The 20872-nt window shown below is 40.7% G+C and overlaps 1 protein-coding gene across 2 annotated transcripts in view; it reads left to right on the plus strand.

Moving 5' to 3' along the window:
- The first annotated feature begins 9858 nt into the window (after window positions 1-9858).
- Window positions 9859-20872, plus strand: part of LOC141763039 (interleukin-1 receptor accessory protein-like 1) — a 258379-nt gene continuing 247365 nt past the window's right edge. Inside the window, exon 1 of one of the 2 annotated variants that reach the window (XM_074627288.1) lies at window positions 9859-10306. The gene's annotated coding sequence lies outside the window, so the exon portion shown is untranslated. The remainder of the gene's footprint in view (window positions 10307-20872) is intronic. The other variant, XM_074627287.1, reaches the window with a different exon arrangement.

Genomic DNA, 20872 nt, shown 5'->3' on the forward strand with positions numbered 1-20872 from the left:
TGGACGAGAGCACGGCACTCCCACTGAGCGAGATGTGGCGAGATCAAGCTCGCCTGCCAGCTGAGTGGGCGGCATTATGCGTTTTCAGGAAACAGCAGTTGAATGGTCATTTATTAGTTCCATGAGATGCACACAGTATTTTAATCCTGTAGGCTTTTATTGTTCATTGCCTGGAGCATCGCCCGTTTGTAGTGGCCCAAAATGAACTTGAGTCCGTATTAAGAACCCCGCTTGTAGCAACCTTCCTCGTCAGTATGAATGTTTCATCATGAGGTGCGCATTTCAAATACGATCTAAGGTTCGACATCAAGAACACGTGCACCACCTGGGTCTATCTCCATTAATTAAGTGAAGCCTTTTTGTTTCAGCGTACTGAATACCTTGATTGGACCTCTTGATGCATCATTCATAAATCAAAGTGCAAGGCCCGACTAGCCCGGTTACCACTACAAAGCAAAAACAGAGCTCACCGGGAATTACTTATTATTCATATCGCCCTATAACCCCCAACAACATTTCAGAGAAACACGCAGGGCATCGCGGGTAGATCAGACCCGGTGCATTCACATTCCATTGAACACGCGAATGCCAGAATAGGTCGGCTTTGAAGTTGTGACCCGTATAGTTGAAGCAATGTCCTTCATCAAGTCCATTTAACCGTATTCCGTTTTAAAATTGCCTTGTTTTTTGAAGCACTTTCACAAGTATTTTTTGCACTAACAAGTTAACGTGACTTGATTTACATCTCTGGTGCATGATGTGAGGCAGATGTGGCAAAGTACACCAAAAACTAATAGATGGCTTTAAAAAAGGTAAAGATTTAGAGCTGCAACTAATTTTCATTGTCGATTAATCTGTCAATTATATTATCAATCAATCGATTAGTTGTTTGGTCTATAACATGTCCGAAAATGGTGGAAAATGTCGGATCAGAGTTTCCAACGTTTCTCCAAGATGATGTCCTCAAATGTCTTGTTTTGTCCACAACTCAAAAATATTCAGTTCAGTGTCATAGAGGAGTAAAGAAACCAGAAAATGATCACATTTAAGAAGTAACTAATGTGCTTATGAAGCAGTATAGCAGCTTTACATCCAGTCCCATGTATAGTTTTGACTTTAAAGAGACGTAAAGGAGTCCACTGAGACTGCTTTAGCACAGGGCACGGAAATCGGTGCTACACTCCTGCCTACATCTGTGCAGGATTAAGCATCACATCACGTTGCACATACTCTTTGAATAAAGATGTTAAGCATATATCTCCGCTTGCCTCTGATATCATGCTGCTCATCCCTCCCCAGTGTACGGTATGTATATTTAGGGTCTAATTTTCTTCTTGAGCTGCATCATCAAAAAATTATTACAGGGCTGCAAACGTCCTCGATTTATGTTTATATGCAAGTTCTTTGCATTAGTAAAATCTGTTTTGGACTATACAGAGATCGGGTTTTCTGTTTTATTCAACAATAACAAGAGCATTTTGAATGTGATTATGAAACACGTATATGGATAAGGTTATGCAATTGATGTGGCCAGTCTTCTCTAAGGTTAGCAGGTGGCTCACCCCTCTTTGCTCTCTTTACTCCATCCCTTTACTGTAAAATTTGTACCTTTTTTTCTGCAGAAAGTAGAATCTGTCGAGAGCTTCAAACACTCGCAGTCAAAGAAAGTGCTTTCATCACTTCCCAGCTAAGCACAGCAGCTTTGTCTCAAATGCTCGTAGACCTTTCATGCTGTCATGCAGAGACAGGGGTTGAGGTGGGTGGCATGCGGGTAGTGCTTGGTGGCCCAGCGGGAGGGGGGGGGGGTCTGCCAACGCTCAAGTTTTTTTATTCTGAACCGTGATGCAAAACACTTTTTTTTTTGCTTTCATTCTTTAATTGGTTTAATTAGGTTCATGCAACCCAATTAAAAGTGTACCTCAGCAGTAAACAAAAGTCACTTTGGAGTTTGGGTTTTGATATTTTTGGAGTGAAACCAAATTGGATTCTGTAACTTGGGCAAAGCATGAAAGTCCATACTGGTGAAGAAACTATGGAGAAGAAAAACTCAATATGAGCACAAAATTTGTCGTCGGTTCATTTTGTTGTGCCAGATTTTTTTTTGCACTCCACTAAATTTATGAGTTGTTTTTCTCCTAAATTTATGAGTTCACAATCCATAAATCAATATCCCACAATTTGTGAGTTTTTTGTCATAAATTTGCCACTTTAATCTCAGGAAATATCCACATTTTTTTCTCATCAATTTACAACTTTAATCTCAGAAGTTCAGAGTTTTTTCTCTGCATATTACCCCCCTCCCCCGGCTCCGTAATTATTATTTCTTTCTTCACAATGGCCCTAATACGCCATCGTAGCTATCACCATCCATTGCCTCATACCTGTAAACTTGCTTTTCTGTTTCTGCTCTACATAAATGATATCAGGTATTCAATGTGGTTATTTGGTGCAGTATAAGTCAGGAGCAGTTTACCAAAAAAAGTCCTCCTTTTGTTTGGGTGGGTCACAAGCTCAAAAGCAAAACCGCTTTGAGTGTAAATAGTGGCTCCCTGACAAGAATTACCTTTTTGGAGCTATCAGATGTAGGCCAGGAGGGCTATAAAAATACCTGCAACCAGACGTACCTCTGCCAGGGCATGCAACTATTTATTTTAGGAAAGTAGGTAGTCAGTTCAGTGGCTTTTTGTTACTTACATAAGGCTTGAGAGAAAGCTGTTCGAGAGGAAAAACAGATCCAGGTGGGATTTGTTGTAGACCACTGAATGTGTCTTTATCACTATTTTTGAAATGTTTGCTAACACGGCCCAGCGCACTGCAACAGAGGCAAACCTAAACCAGCGTTTTCTTTCTGATAGAAAGCAAGCTCCACAAAAGGGCCCGAACAAAACGAAAACATGTTTATGTGAATGCCTCGCTCCCCAGTCAAATGTACCATGCAGTACGGAATAAATAGACTCCCACAGCTGACATGACAGAGAGATTTCTGCTGTCACAGAAACCAATGTCCATCACGCGCAAATTGTCTGGTCTCGTCTTTGTTTGGGCGCAGTGGGGTTCATTGTGGCTTCAAAACGCCCGATGTGTTGCTTTGCCTAGCATGCTGAAAGAGACATGACATCGAGACAGAATATGCTCGCCACTTGGTGCCTCGATAGTACTTCAAACTGATCCGTGTGCAACAGACTGCAAGTAAACTACACTGCTGTCACATCCAAGAACTCTCTGTCGGCTGAAGAGTACCGCATACTCAGATTTGCTCTGTGGTCTTGGAAAAATATAATTTTACATGAATGGTGGACTCAGGCTGTCTGAGGGGCAGGGGGGGAAATAAATAAAAAAAGGGCACCACCTACATGGGGTGCAGAACATTTTCTAGCATGTAGGGCAGCCTTTATGGCACTGCATCATCTTCTCAATTTTAAGGCCAACTTAAAGGGCACTTTATCAAGTTTTCTCCACTAGAAGGGCACCCTAGAGGGCACTGCATCATGTTTTTTTCACTGGAAGGGCACCCTAAAGAGCACTTCATCATGTTTTCTCTACTAGAAGGGCACCCTAGAAGGCACTGCATCATGTTTTTTTCACTGGAAGGGCACTCTAAAGGGCACTGCATCACATTGTCTCTACTAAAAGGGCACCCTAAAGGGCACTGCATCACATTTTCTCAATTTTAAGGCCAACTTAAAGGGCACTTTATCAAGTTTTCTCCACTAGCAGGGCACCCTAGAGGGCACTTCATCACATTTTCTCTACTAGAAGGCCACCCTGGAGGGCACTGCATCATGTTTTCTTCACTAGAAGGGCACCCTTAAGGGCACTGCATCATGTTTTCTCCACTAGAAGGGCACCCTAAAGGGCACTGCAACATATTTTCTCTACTGGAGAAAGGGCAAGAATCATTTCTTTAAACATTACAGAGATGAAAAGTGGTGCTACGGCTCCCCACGGATGTCCAAAACACGTTCCTCTGCAGGAGCTCTGTGGACTTTTGTGTTATCACATTCAAACTTATGTCAAGTTTGTATCCCATTAAATCTCCTCCGGGGAGCTGAACTGAATTGGAGATGAGCCTTGAATAATGCATCAACTGCGTGATGACATCACCCCTAAAAACACACGCACATATCTCTGCAAGAGAGGTTATATCCTCCTCTTATTGTCGGAAATTATTCACTTGAAAATGTTTTCCTACAACTCTTTTATTAGAGGAATCTGACAATGCAGCGTGTGCAAGTTCAACCCATCCACTTTAAAAAGGTGCAGATGGGAAGGATGTCTTTCTTTGTTCCTGCTGCCCTTCTTCAAGGATACTGTAGGAACAAATTAAAACGTGCATTATTGGTTGAATAGGAAGGGTCACGCTTTGTTAAATCTGAGTGGTAGCGCTGCAATATGATAACTGACATGTTGAGATGTTTTCTGCTCAGTCCGGTTGGTACTCTGTGCAGTAATTGGAGAAGGGCTTGGAGGCTTCCTCCAGTGACCTCATTACCCCAATTAAATGTGTAGCCTTCTCTGAAAACAGTCCATCTCACAAAGTGATGTCTGATTATCACTCCCAGTCCAAATGAGGTTGAAATATGCAGCTGAGGAAGCGGGGAAGGCGACATATGGTTGTGCCTTTTAATTCGCTGCGGCGGGTTCTTCATCCTTTTTTTTTTATCATTTAACCAAAAAGAATATTATTACATTTGAAATAATCCTTGAAAATGCCACATATGATCTAGTATGAGTACTGTAATGTCTGGTTGGGATGCTAATATTTAAAAAAGCATCATTCTTCATCAATACTGGGGTTGCTTTAACAAAATATTTGCAAACTTTATTTTTTTTTCCAGTAACTTTGCACATGTATTGCCACACATTTGTCCTGTAAAAGCAGGGAAAAGTGGTGGGTTGTTTGTTTTTCTTAAATTAAATCTAGCTGGGCCCAAATTATAAGTCTACCAGAAATGTAATTGTACCAATTAGCAAAGATGCAAGAAACTTTTAGATTAAAAGTTTGCTAAACACCATCTGCAGTCGCAATGATTAGATGTCTTGTGCAATCTTAAACTGTGTCCAGGACAGGGTTATTATAGTACACCGAAACTGAAACGAAAACGAAAATAAGCAGTAAAAAATATTTTTAGTAAATTGAAACAAATAAATAAAAAGTAAATTCTTTAACAAAACTAAACTGAAACTATATTGCCTGGTAAAAAAACCCTAATAAAATTAATGTAAATTCATTTCAGTTTTTAGTTTTTTATATCACTACCGAAAAAAGGAGACGCCGTGTATTTCCATCAACTTTCATGACATTGAACCACTCAAACAGAACGGACATAATATTCCAGGACATGGCACTATGCTGCAGTTGCTCCACTAAAGTAGAGCGAAGATTAAACATTAAACATTATGACTATTCCTACACAGTCCTCCATGTATTTTGCATGTACTGTGCATGTAGCTACATACTTCTGAGACACATTATATCTGACCCTAACAAAAAACTAAAACCACTTTAAAACTAAATATATAAAAACTAAACCTTTCTGAAAAACTGAAAATGAACTAAAACCAGCAAACGCACTCTGAAGACCAACTAAAACTAAACTAAAATTAAATAGAAAATTCAAAACTATTATAACCGTGGTCCAGAATTGCTCCGTTTGCTACCTTTTTTACTTTCCATCATCGAATTGTGTGTTATTGAGTGTCCAAATTCTTTGTGTATACCGTTCTCAGTTCATTTTTGAGGGCACTAGTTTGCTCCTATATAGAGGTGATTGAACAGCATAAATGTGCCTTTATCCGTGGTTTATCTTATCATATTTCCTTGCTAATTATCAGTATTTCAGCATTGTTTATAGTCACTTTGGTGTATGCTGAGTGGGGTTGCACCAGTACTACTTTTCTCCTGTATTTCAAAGAGGACCTAGAAGCTTAGTGTGTGGTTTAATGAGTCATTTGAGTCATTAAATAAGAACATTTCTCCTCGTCTCACCATCTTTCCATCACTTCAGGGAGAACACCATCAACCAGCACATTTATTCAAGTACCTGCTGAAATGTGTCCTTTTAATGGAACAGTGTGTGACATTTAGGGAGCTCTATTGGCAGAAATGGAGGATAATATTAATAAGTATGTTTGCTTTAGCGTGTTATCACCTGATAATAAGAATTGTTGTGTTTCCGTTAGCTTAGAACCGCTTCTATCTACATATTGAGTGGGTTTTTGTTGTTGCGGATCCTGTTGTTCTGTTTTCCCCAAAGATTTTACTCAAAGTAAAAGCCGGCGATGCTGATTTCACCACAACTTTATTAAGCGTTTCATTCCAAAATGCTCCACACTCGCAAGACTAAACTTCAAATTAATGATTCAAGTGAATCTTTCAAAGTTCAGTTTATGATTCACAAACTGAGTTTCACCTTCGTGCGGTTAATAATTTTGTTAGAACACATGACGTGTTTTCCACACAGTACATCAGTAGATGTGTCACTTTTAATTGGAACAGTATAAAGCTTCACGCCGTTGTTGTCAAGTGGAAATACATTTCTAAATTGTCGGCTTTTGAGAGGGTTAGAAAACAGCCTTTTTTTTTTTTAGCTCAGTGATGATGTGTTTTTGAGTTTATAAATTGGGTTTTGAGAGTGATTCATAAAACCATTAACCCATATACAGGAGTTACAGGATTTTACATTACAGCACTTAAGATGTATAAAAAATATGTCATGAATTTTGGATGTTATATAACATTACGTCTGCAACACCACTGCTCTTCCAGGCGGTCGCACACGTCCTCAAACCAGCAGAACAATCACCCCTCACTAGATTGAGTCGAGGCCATTTGCGGACGACAACCTCAGATAGAAGGGGGGAATCAATGCCGTGCTTGTCCACTTCTTCGCTCATTAAAGAGCCTCTATTCACGTCAGGGTCTGTATATGACAAAGAAAGCTCACAAGTGCACATTTTCAGTCCGAGGCGGGGCGGTTCTTTCTCCTCCTCAAAGCCCTCCCCTCATCGACATTCGCCTCACAGGAACGCTGTGCCAGAGGCCAAAGTCTTGACAGGGGTAGCCCAGTGAGAGGGAAATCAAACAAGGCCCTTTTTTTTTAACGGCCTGGCTCGCCGACAGGGAGGCCCGCTTACCTACCAGTCCTTAATCCGTATCACACCTTTCCAGCTCAGGAAGGAAGGCAGCCGTAACTGTCCATTCATCATCTTTTAGTGATTCAGGGTTTTGTCTCTTGCCTGTTGGACGAGGAGTCCTTGGCTACTCATAAATACTGGTAATACCTGAACAGTGTAGATTGAAATCCTTTCAGGCTTCTCAGTGGGCTTGTCACATTCATCTTAGTGTGTAGTTAATATTGAACAGGAAAAGGATGGTGATAGATGTTGATACAATGGGATGAATACTGGTATCAAGTGTGGATATACTGCACTGTACTACCCTGTCAGGGAAACGTATTTTCTCCCGGATTATGGCCGCACTTTTAAACAGCTTTAAACACGTGGTTAACGTAAATTGAAATTAAACAAAAATTCAACAAAACTACATAGTTATGTTTAGGTAACAAAACTACTTAGTTATGTTTAGGCAACAAAACTACTTGATTATGTAAATAGTCCCCTGGGTGAAAGTCCTGTGTGTGTTTGACCCATCCACCATCCCCACCTCCTCTCTTCATGGACCTCCGCAGACTATCCCTACAATGTATTTGTGATACTTCAAAAACAAACGTAATCCGCAACAAAATAAGTTTCCCTCGTAATTCACAATGCAGTGTTGTCGTATGGGAATGTAATTTTTTGGAGACAGGGCTGCACAGTAATGTAAACTCAGCCCACTGTAAAGCCTATTTTGTATATAAAACAGTATGTTTCTCAATAGTAATATTTAGAAATACAATTGGAGAGTTTTGTGTTTCATCAAAGTGTAATGAAAACATAATCGCCTCTATGAGCAAGTATACAAAGGAATAAATATCCAATTTTGTGCTAATGGACATTTAGAACATTTTCTGCTGAAAATAAAGGTCTGGTTTGTGCAAGGTCAAGCATAGCTCTTGCACATAATTAAATGGGGTTTGGATGGCCTGCCTTGTTTTAGTACTTTCATATTATTCCACAATAATGTGTCGTATACTAGTTCCTCTAAATTCCCATAAAGCACACAGTGGATTTATATAACCACTGGATCTTTAAAACGAGAAATTGTTGAGTTCTTTACACTGTAATTCTGAGGGTGTGGAGAAATACTCTTTTGTTGTCTCATGATCACATTGTTTACACATATATATATATACATATATATATATGTATATATATATAAAAACAATGTTTGGAAAGCCTGTTTATTTACCTTCACAATGATGTCAAACTTGTAAGGATCATGCATTTGTGGGATGAGCAGCACAGCTGATTATGTGGGTAGCGCCCAAGAAAAATTTGCCAAAATGCTCTGTCAAAAAAGGTAAATAAACAGGCTTTCCAACGATGTAAAATACAATGACAATTAGCATTGTAACAACAGAGAAATAATCGACCAAACACAAGTTTCCGAACTTTTTTTCCCAGTCTATATATATATATGTGTGTGTGTGTGTATATTTTCTGTCAGTATGTATGGTTGCTACATTTACTTTCCTTTCTGCTTTTTAAACACCTTGACACAAATTTTTATCATTTTTTTTATCTTTCGCCGACAGATAACAGCGCGTAAACAAACAACAAAACAATAAAATAAATTGAAATTTGAATTGAAAAAACAGACCAAACAATGCAAGGGAAGGAAAATAAAAGCAACTTTCTGAGTTAAATTTAAGAGTATTTTTTACAGTCCCTTTCTGTTGTTTCCATTGGGAGGCAGTGCCTGTACTCTCAAACTTGTGCTGCACTGCATTGCCTGTTTATGCGCTCTATTCAGCCCTCTATCTTCCCTTTATAGGAGCATAAAAGTAGCTCTCACATTGCCAATTTATACCTCAAAACAGGCACCAAATGAGGATGCTTTTTCCTCATGCCAGTGCGCCATGTAGAGGACAGAAGACTCCAGAGGAACGCAGGTCTGACCACATTCACATTAGGTCAAGCTAGACGGAATCAGGAATGCACACCTGTGATGTGTCCTTCAAAATAAGAGCCGCGCAGGAAAACACACATGTAGTGAGAGCAGCCAAAGAAGAAACACATAATGGAATATTTATTTTTATTTAACCTTTATTTAACCAGGAGTAAAAAAAACTCATTGAGATTAAAAATCTCTTTTCCAAGAGTGTCCTGGCCAAGATAGGAAACAGCACCACAGTTACACGGTTGCAGACATAAAACAAACATAATGAAGACAAAGAGCAAATTACAGAATCATAAAGTATTACAAAACATTCATCAACATTCAAAACATCTACAGCCCAGATGTGCCTGTTTTCCGAATCTTTTAGAAGCACTTTAAAGACATTTATTGAGACCAGCTCTCCAAGTTTCAGGTCATTTTGTAGCTGATTCAAAGAAGACAGAGCAGCATACTTGAACGCCCTTTTTCCCAGTTCAGTACGGACTTTGGGGACAGTTAGGAGGATTAAGTCCTGGGAGAGAATACGGTAACTTCCCGTACTTTTTTGAAGTATGTAGGTCCGTAGGTAAGATGGAAGCAGACCAAGAATAACCTTATAAAGAAGAACACGCCAGTGGTTCAGTCTATGAAAGATATGAGCAGATTTTGGAGAAAATGCACCAATGTAGTGGTGCTGTTACAATATAGGGTGTCTGTAAATAGCCTTATGATGTGATGATGCTTTTATTTTGAAGGCACATCCTCTTTTTGCTTGTGTTGTGTTTCTGCTGACTTGATGCAGAGAGAGAGAGAGGTAAAGAGAGAGAGAGAGACAGCATCAGATGAGTCTTTTTTCCGCACATCACTTTGGAAATTCTCGCTGGTGTAGTCCTGCTCACCTGGCTGGTCTGTGAGAGACTGATTTAACAGGATAATCAGACTAATTGCCTCCTCTGATATTGATCCCTCCGACCATTCCCTCTAATCACTGTCATGATTTCCTTCATTTCCTCCTTTTCTCCTGCTGTTTCAAAGTGACCAGGCTGCAGGTGTTTTTTTTTTTTTTCCTTCCTCCTGTGCTCTGATTTGGCAATATGTAAATTTTGGGAATAAAACGCTGCGTTTTTTCTTTTTTGGGAGACTTATTTCACAAACTGGGATTTTTTTTTTTTTTCCTACTCTGTTAGAACCAGAACGGATTGTGACACACACCGTGATGGTCCATCGGAACTGACAGCTATCGTTTTGGAAACTGCTTTGTGGGTAAGTTCAGTTTCTCAGTTTTTTTTTCCAATCTCAAAGTTGGTGCAGAAAACCAGTTTGTGCACATTTTGCATGACGCTGAGGACACATATTTGCATCACTCAGGATCTCCTAATATGCGGCACTTAAATGCGCATTTGGAGTGTTTTTACGCACAGTTACGCACGAATCCCAGTCGCTCTTTTTGTGCTTTAGTTGCTTTAGAGCCTCCTCTGTGGAAGTGTCCTCTCAGCTGCAGCACTGAAGTCTTCTATATTCTTTAGTAAAAACCCAATAATCCAAAACACATCCATTCCAGTGTGTCAGTCGATACCCAGTTTTTAATTTTACGCAGTATTTTTTAATTGTGTAACACCATTTTTGCTCCAGTGCGTCAGCAATGTGTGTGTATGTGGGTGTATGTGTGCACATGTGCGCGCACTCACTAAGCGCGTGCGTGTGTAAGAGGAGAGGAGAGATGGAGGCTGAGAAAGAAACCCAGCTTTAGTTATTTCAAATAATTTTCTGCTGAGTGATTGCTTGGCAAGTCAGCTCTCTCTCCTCCTAGTGTTCCTTCTCCCATCTCCCTTGCTTTCCCCCCCTCCCCTTGCTTTCCCTGGATGGATGATGGCCTATGATGATTTGTCCAGATGGATGCTGGAGCTCCACTCTGGATCGGACCAGACTGGAGGTTTTGCCAGTTCAACATATTTTGGGGATGAGGAAGTGATGCAGCTGTAAAGTTAGAGTAGATGCTGGTAAAAACCTTCCACTACCGATAAAACTTGGTTATGTTTAGGCCACAAAACTACTTAATTATGTTTAGGTAACAAAACTACTTAGTTATGTTTAGGCCACAAAACGACTTAGTTATGTTTAGGTAACAAAACTACTTAGTTATGTTTAGGCCACAAAACGACTTAGTTATGTTTAGGTAACAAAACTACTTAGTTATGTTTAGGCCACAAAACTACTTGGTTATGTTTAGGTAACAAAACTACTTGGTTATGTTTAGGCAACAAAACTACGTAATGTTTAGGTAACAAAACTACTTGATTAGCTTAGGCAACAAGACTACTTGATTATGTTTAGGCAACAAAACTACTTAGTTATGTTTAGGCAACAAAAAAACTTGGTTATGTTTAGGTAACAAAACTACTTGGTTATGTTTAGGCAACAAAACAGTCTCCTGGGTGACAGTCCTGCGTTTTTTTGACCTATCCACCATCCTGACCTCCTCCCTACATAGACTTCCGCGGACTATCCCTACAAATGTATTTGTGATTCAAAAACAAACGTAATCTGCGACAAAATACGTTTCCTTCATAATTCACAATGCAGTTTTGTTGTATGGGAACGTAATCTTTTGGAGACAGGGCTGCACAGTAATGTAAACTAAGCACACTGTAAAGCCTATTTTGTATATGAAACAGTATGTTTCTCAATAGAAATATTTAGAAATGCAATTGGAGAGTTTTGTGTTTCATTAACGTGTAATGAAAACACAGTTGCCTTTGTGAGCAAGTATAGGTATCATAGCCTTGGAAGTTGCACCATTTTATCAAGCGACTGCTTTGTCTTTTTGTAAATCTGTTAGAAACCATAACCTCCTCTAAGGCCAAAAGCCTGCAGGCAGTGCACCTCATCAATGTCTAATTTTGTCAACAGTACCATTTTGCTCCCCATTTTCCATCGCTCCACAATCTCCTTGCATCATCCGCTCTAAATCTTTCCATTCCAATTCCTTCTCGAACACGTTCCGCTTTGGGGGTGATACCTCCTCGCTTTATGATGTTATTTTAATAACATCTTTATTCATCTCCCAACATCCACGGTTAAGCTTTTGCCACAGGAGCAACCGGCAGCACATGAATTTATATGTAAGTGGCGGTGGCCACTTAACGGAAGCCCCTGCAGCTACATATCGAGCTGAGTCGAGTGCTCTCACACAGAAATTGATTTAGACAGAGATTATGTCATCCGGCATTGGCACTTTTTTTATGCTGGTCAAGTTTACCCAGCGGCACTGAATTCCTCCCGTGCTCCCTGATGAATGAAGTGTAGTTTTAAAGGGCATGTTAATGCCCCAATAAAGTCCTTGTTTCACCAGCAGGTTAATTTCAAGTCCAATTTTAAATACTTCATCAGTGTTAAAAAGCATTTTAACTCTGACAGCACATTTGGATGCTTCACTTTCTTAATAAACCCAATTCCAACACTTAAAGAGGACATATTTGGAGTGCCCTACCAACCCACAAACTGTGAAATAAGACAACCCAGTCACTTTTTGTGGGCTGCCTGGATCAGAAAACATGTGATTCAACAAGCCATTCAGATTTGTCTCCCCTTATAATGTCAGATGCAGGCTCATTAGAATCATTGGACTGTTTGCTGTGGTAGTTTGACTAGCACAAAAGAAAATGTGAACTGTTGTTAGTTGTTATGGTTGCAGCTTGCCGAGCTGGCTAGTTAGCTAGGTAGGTTGTCCCCAGTCGGAGGGACCCTTTAGACCCGGTGCTGCCACTGGCCGCCAGCACGCTTTTTGGCTCATTTTCCGTAATCAATGAAGCACCAAAGCCTGGCGGAACCAGCCAAAGAGCTAACCAGCCAGCTGTCCGCTAGCTACCTGGCTAGCTGTCTTGCTAATTCCACCATACATAAAGTTGTCACTCATTCGGCGTTAGCAACGGGCTTTCCTCAGCTTGTGGCAAGAGTGTTTCGATGAAGCATTAACTTGTTCAATTTTACTCATTTACATTTCCCCTGTGCCTCGTAACGTTACTACTCCACTGCTCATTTTAGTTGCTACTGCAAAACCTCACCTCAGTGAGTCCGCGACTTGCCGCAAGTAGGTTTAGTTCATGTGGAAGTCAGCCCGCTACAACGGTCTCTATGGCAATGGTGCACAAAAATGGCTGCCACTCTGACCATCCTGCTACGTTGATTTGAATGTGAATATCCGCTTTCTATTTCTATGGTTATAACCTACCTTCACCCAGTACTATTTTTTACTGAATAGAGCTTGACCGCATCAAAATGTACATTAACCGTTAGCTCTGTCATTTAGCCAAGCAGGACGGTGCTGCCCTCCGGCTGCTAACAGCTGACGTTAACGGAACTAGCTCTCCTCCTGCCGATTTCAACACGGATTTGTTGTTCATAATGAAGCATTATCAGGGAAATTTTCTCTCGTCCCCGGGACGCCATCAGCCTCAAGCCCGGCCAGTACAAAACGAGTACATCACGTTTTCAGATTTTTGGCATTGACTTGGTACCAAAGTATCGGTTCTCATGACATCCCTTTTTTTATTCTTAGTCGACTAAGATTTCTTTAGTTGATTAGTCAATTTTAGTTTTTTTCATAGAGGGAAAGCATGTAAAATGTTCTAGTAGAAACCCCCAAAAAGTATGAATCTGGAAATGAGCACCGTTAACACCCACAGCTTATAACTCAGTACAATGAGTTACTTATTTGTTGGTGTTAACAACATCATGATGTCTCATACAATTCAATTGACAGTCAGAAAACGGTAAACTTTGTTGTTTGTTCTACCCATAATAACTGACATTTAATCTTCTGTTCCTGTTTCATGAGACAAACCCCACGCGTCCTGAACTAAAATCCACTAAAACACACCTTGACGAGCATTTGCAAACAGCACTTGACCTACCGTTCAGCTTGCAACGCTCTCTCTGGCAGACAGAAGGATCTGAAGACATCACCAGCTTTTTTCCCCTTCCTGTCTTGATTGATACTTTTAATTTTCAGGGAGCTGTCACCGATGCCTATTGGCCTTGGCTTTGCAATCAAGGGGCGGGCAGTCAGAGGCTTTCAAATGAACGAGTTCATTAATATAGTGGGGAATAAGGGTTGTCTCGCTGTGCAATATTGGCTCTGTGTGAGGAGTGATTGGAGCAATTGATGAGGATTTGTGAGGAAGAATGTTGGGAGTGGAAGTCGAGAAGGGGCCACCTCAATCATGGCTATTAAATTACATTAATACGACTCAAGGGGAAATGGAAATACCGAGAGGTGATCCAGCTTGTGTGTTTATGTATGTACTGTATGATGCAGATATGGTTCTTCCATTCTTGCTCGCCACCGCTGTGCAGACTTATTGACTGTTGTGAAATCGGAGCATAAGAAGCCATGGACTACATGCATAACAGACGTGCTCTCAGTTAAATCTTTTGAAAATCCAATTCCCGTGAAGATGAGATTCCTCTTTCCCCACGCCTCGTTCCATTTTCCATCGCAATCATTGGGCATCGATCGGATTCAAAGCTATTTATTTTTGTTGCGGCCATCATGTCATGAATTGACAAGTATGGTAGATCAGTTAGATTACAATATGTCTGGGTATGTTGCCTCGCACGTAAAAGTAGAATCATGACCACAGAGGATGAATACCAACATGTCAATCTATCTATTCGTTATCAGGCTTTAGTATTTTCAGTACAACTTTCCATTCATTGTTATAACTAACCTACAGTAAGATGCCAGATTATAGTTGGGGGCCTTTCTTTAAAGCTTGTGGCCTTTTTGTCTTGTGAACCCTTTAAAAAGAAGTCTACTTGAGACCCACATCACAGTTTGCAGCAAATAGTTGTTTTTTTTCCAGCTCAGACTTCTCAGATTTGTAGAAGGGGTGGTGGAAAGAGTCGATACAGTATATACTGCGATATTTTGCGTATCAATCTCTCCTTATATAAACTATTAACCTCTTAACTATCCGCCGGCGGGCCTGTCCACTGTTCTGTCTTTCAGCGATTGTAGTCTTAAAGAGGACCCATTATGTTCATTTTCAGGTGCATACTGAAAATCGAAGCGTCTTCAATCGAGGCGTTTTCGGTAGTTCAGGAGCAGTGTTTCCGTGGGGGAGAGTAACTCCCTTTGGCGTGGACTTTGGGCTTTGTAACTTTGCAGACCTTTTACATGCATAAAAAACTATATAACACACTATAGGAAAGGGAAAAGCCCAAAATCATGATAGGACCCCTTTAAAGGTAGAGTAAAGATACTGATCATATGAAACTAGAAAACCTAAGGAATTGATTGCTACCAACCATGTCATATTAAGTTGTCATGAAGAAAGGTGATTAATGGCAATATATCTTATCGTAATACTCAGCATATTGCAAAATGTTTAATATCACAATAAGATCATATCGTGACTAAAGTATCGGGATAATATTGTATCTTTGGGGATCATTTTCATTAATTATACAAGGGGTGGGTGATATGATCCCTAATTTATACCATTAATATATACTCTGATCTCCTTTTTTTATAAAACTGAATTCCGCAAAATTTGTAAACACCTGTCTAGTGGACCTCAGCAAGCTTTCACCCTTCCTAATACACAGCGGTCCTTTAAAGATGCTATTATTTACTATCCTGTAACCACAGTGCAGGTTCTGTCGGGCCAGATCAAGTCCCCGTCCTCTGATCTGTTCTCTGCCGAAAATAGGAAACTCAACCCCATGTGTCCCTTTCAGAAAACATAGCAACCAAGATCGCTTGCTGATGGGAGACTGGGCCGAATGGGAAAAAAATAAATGGCCTTCAAAATTGGCCCCCCCGTTCACTTTGTGGCCCTTCAAGCTCTCCGTGTGCCCTCCCCCGCCGTTATCCAGCGGAGAGGTATCAAAAAGAATGGTCTTCCCTGCAAATCATTTTCACGGGCCACTTGTTTTTGAGACCTTGATCTGAATTCCTTCATGTATGGATGCCGCCGAAATGCTATCTTTATTTACATTCCGCATGTAATGGCATTCCTGTCCAAACAGAGCGACGCTTAATACCGTAATAAAAGCATGGTAATAGCGCCATTTCCAACTGTCTCTTTGAAAAAAAAAAATATTCTGTGTATGTATGTGTGTCTTCGGGGGGGATGAAAGCATAAAGTTGACCAGAGTCAAATGCAATTTAAAAGCGCTTTATTTTCCCATTTGTTACAGCAGGAAATAAAAGGACTCTGGGTCAGCCACAGTGTAGCGCGCCCCGGAGCATAAATGTTGTGCCGGTCAATTGTAACGCAGCTAAAATGAAGAAAGAGGTGATGAAATACTCGTGTTGCACTTCCTCTGATGAAACAGCCATCTAAGGCATGATCAATTACCTCAATAGACACTATTTTCCTTTGCTAGGGGCAAAGCGACGTTTAAAACGTTTTTTTTCCACCTCCTTTTTAATCAGCACTCGAACGAGAGGCTATAAGCAAAGAGGGCGGAATTATCATTCCCATCCTTTCTTTCCAGAGCCACTGTCACCGTGCCATGTCTGGAGGTGATCCTCAGAGGCCCATCCAGGCCTAGAAAGATGAGGTTGATGTGTTTTAGATAGCTTTTAGAGAGATGTGGAAAGAGGATGGAAATTGCATGCCACGGGAAGCAAAATGAGCAATTTTTCCTCCCATTTCCCCTCCTCTCTTCATCCGATCTGTGCTTACTCATTCATGAAGGCTTTGTTGTGACATTCCATACGTTGGCGGTTGGTGTGGAGATAAAAAATCGTGCAAATTGGCAAGGCGGGGGTAAAAGGAGACCGTGCAAACCAATACATTTGCAAGCTAACTGCATAGCAGAAGACGCATCTCTCTAATGTTATCAAAACACTATCGCAACCACCAATCGTATTCACATTTTGACCTGTGTTCTAAGTGGCTGGTTGTGAGATATGCAGGGATCAGCGGAGCCTCTTACAAGCCCATTTAAGATGGTGTGGTCTCAGCATTAAGTATTCACTAAAAGAAACTGCTATTATACACAGCGTCTGCATATCCGTGATTTGCATACAGTGTTTTGAGTGCATACTCGGGTCCCCTCTGAGCCAGGCGGAACCTTAAATAGAACAGCTACGTCAAGGGATTAATAGCGAGTGAAATCAAGAAGCGCTTCATTAGCAGCTCTTCATTTGTCATCTGCCATTAGCCACTGCACATGAGACCTGGGGCAACATAGTATTTACAGCTAATCTATACATATATTTTCACCTGCCTCCAGTACAAGATGGATCTGGTGATCATCAGAACGATTCAGGCACAAGATGTGTCCAAAATGACTCCCAATTTGTTACGTAGGGCACTAGATTTACTTTGCATCGTTGTATTTGAATGTTTGGCCAAATGATATGATAGCATATACGCCACTTTTGCTGAAATCTCACTATGCAGTTCTTAAACAGCACAAAATGATGATTCATAACCATCCAAAATCGTACCCCTCACTATAAACTATTTAGTGTTTAATCCATAGAAATAGAATAGAAGTAGAATGGACATTGGACTGTTTTCAACACATGCCAGTGTTAAGTGTTGTGGCAGCTCGCCCGAGTAGAAAGCGATCCCAGCTCCAGAGATGGATGGTTGGCTAGTTAGCTAGGTAGCTTGTCAAGCGGTGGGCAGTCAGGCCGAAGAATGTATTTTGCCAAGAAGTGAAAGTCAATTGTTCGTCCATTGGCGCCCAGCAGCAAAGCTACGCTTCCGCCATTTTGGACTGAAAGCGACTACCGGACGCCACAAAAACATCCGCCTACAAAGTGTCGTACAAAGTAAAACATAATTCTACCGAAATGGCCTGTGTTGATCAATAAAATAAGTTGTTAAATTTGACTCATTTACTCTGGTTCTATGCTTCATAACGTGACTTATTACACCACTACTCGAATTTGTCGTTCTCGCACAACCTTACCTCAGTGAGTCCGCTACAGTTTTTTAGTTTATACAGAAGTTAGCCTGCTAAAACGGTCGCAATGGCAATGGTACACATAAAAATGGGACACCGCTCTGTCTCACTACGTTGATTTGAATGGGAATGTCCGTTCTACTACTATTCAATTACTATGTTCTAATCAATCATTGGAAAACAAGTCACCCCATTTACTAATTTGATTGGCCCATGCAGTGTTTTGCCAGATGATGATCCAGTGCATTGCTGCCAAAGTAGAGCCAGGTATTTTGCTAAAACTTCGTTTTTTGGGGGGGGGATCTCATTGAAATGAATGAGGAGGCAATGTGTTTCCATGCAGGGCTCGTCAGTCTGTACTCAGCCTAAATACAGTAATAGTCTGTACCAATTCTTTATTAAACTGACTCCTTTTCTTTGATCGTCCCCCTTTTCTAGCCTTCCCCACTGTATTATGTGAGCTTTGAAATTTAAAACCAGCATCAATAAATATACAGTTTGACCCAGTTCAGTTACTCGCATGGCTGAACACTCTGAGCCGCAGCATCATCTGTATATATATTCAAACATAGCAATTCCAGTAATAATCCAGTCCCCAGTTTGGCTAATGATGGTAATAATTTCACGCTGCCTTTGCATCACTACCGAGGGCGGGGGGGTTGTTACTGGTGGTGCCACAACCCGTTTCCCCCGCTGCCGGACCAGACCCACGGAGACCGGCTCTCAACAGGGTTCTTGATTTATGGGCCACTTTACAAGAAGGGCCTGGGGACGCTGCACTCCTTGTCCTCCGATATTGAATCTCGGCTGCCTAGCGCGGAGATGCGGGTCGTCCGTTACTGTGTGAAAGCTTATTTGCATTGTGCCGTTAAGCTCTCAGTGGTAACTACAGCATGTCTGCTCACCTTAGCACTTAGGTTTATTTTTGCTCGCAGGGCTGTTTGGTTCCGACATGTGAGGGACATTTTCAGATGGAAGACGAATAGCTTTCACATTGACAGGTTTATTTGTTTGTGTATACATCGGCAATGTAGTTATGAACCCTTGAATATACATTTAAACAGTTATGATTTCTGTCCTATGAGGAGATATATGCTTTTTGTTTGCTGCAACACGACGCGTTGTCTGTTTCAATCAAAGAACTCGAAATCCGAATGTGGCACATCCATCATTACTCTTACCATTGTGCATTCATCAATGATGAAAGCCAAAGTACTTTCAACCTCAACAAGCAAAAGTCAGATAAATTGACGGTACAATTTCAAGCACATTGTCTGCTGCAAGAAAGACTTTGATTATTGCTTCAAAGGCTTTTATTTTGTTCTGTTGCTGTTGGCTGGATCGTGCGTTTGCTCTGATTTCTTTGGCTCAACTTGATTCTTCCCAGCAGTTGATTTGATTAAAAAAAAAATAAATCAGCAAGATGAATGTTTAGTAGCCTTAATGATTATAGTTGCTGTAGGGGTAGACGTTCATTAACTTGTGTTAATAATCTGACAATCCTCTTTCATTCCCCTTTAAATCAGGACATGGTTTTTGGCTGCTTAGACAAGACAGCATATTCAGCTCAAGTGATTTGGCAAACAAAAACTGCCAGGGCATCATTTCTCATTTTTTTTTAAGGCCTTTGCTATCTACCTTTTTTATAATTTAAAGGTGCAGCATGTAGGAGGGGCAGTAGTGAGGCTGCAGATTGCAACCAGCTCAAACTTCTCCCGTGTGCCAAGTGTGTAGGAGGCTGACGTGAAAAAGCGAAAGGCTCTCTCTAGAGCCAGTGTGTCACTATAATGGCCTTAATACACCGGAGGCGTGACGAATAAATGACACAAAAATGTGAAGTACTCGCCTGCGAATGTTATATGTCTAGGGCTTTTATTGTGAAAGGTAAGAACGGGAGGATTTGATCTGGTCAGTGCCGCCTTTGTCAAGGCTGAAAGGAGTAAAAGTTTGCCGTCTTGGTTCCGACTATGGAGCCTCCGTGTTGTTCTTTTATAAATTTAGGCGCAACTCAAGCCGTTCTGCACAATGTGATTAAAAAAAAAATGATGTTACTTTTTCAAAAGTACTCATGACAAAAACAACAGTTCGAAAAAATATTTTGATGTGCAAATTAATCGGAAGAAAATAATGGCACCCGTATGTAACAGCCTTCAGGTAACAAAAAAACAACGTGATTGGTTGATGCCTTTATTCATGGTGCGAAAGCTCAGAAAATCAACCTCGTTCCGGAAAAAATTACGTCGCTTTTTCGCCGCATATTATTCGCGTTCTGTGTGAACATGACAAAAACGGCAAAAATATATTGACGTGTGAATTAATCGCACAAAAAAAAAAAAACGCTGTCGGTGTGTAACAGCTTTTAGGTAATGAAAACACTAAAGAAAACATACTTATTAATATTATATCCCATTTCTATGTCTAATAGATCCCCCCATAAATGCTACACACTGTTCCTTTGAGAACATTTGTGTTCGACATGTTATTGGTCTGTTGTTATGTTTCTGTGTAATCTATCAAAAGCTGCTCTGTAGTACTAGAGGTCCTCAACCATCCTGTTTCCTTTAAAGGCCAACCAAAAAAAAAAAGAAAAGACATATCCAGTGGAATCTTTTCCCTCCTGTAATACTGTAAAAAATATGCAGTGTTCTTGTACTTTCTTAAAGTCAAAGCTCCTTGAAGAACTCCCGACTTTGATGCTCTCCAATGAATAGCATTAGCATACTGTAGAGTTGGCTAGAGACCCGTCGGTTCAGCAGCAGATCAGTCTCAGTGTCACAGATTTAAATTTAGGCGCTGAGTAAAAAATGTGCGCTAGAGGTTGTGTGCGAGGGAGATAAAGAGAGGAACGCTTCAGCCCGTGAATATCTCTAAGTCTCAACCTGTGCATCATTTCATTCAGCA

The sequence above is a fragment of the Sebastes fasciatus genome, chromosome 24 (assembly GCF_043250625.1).
Source record: "Sebastes fasciatus isolate fSebFas1 chromosome 24, fSebFas1.pri, whole genome shotgun sequence".
Taxonomy (NCBI): Eukaryota; Metazoa; Chordata; class Actinopteri; order Perciformes; family Sebastidae; genus Sebastes; species Sebastes fasciatus.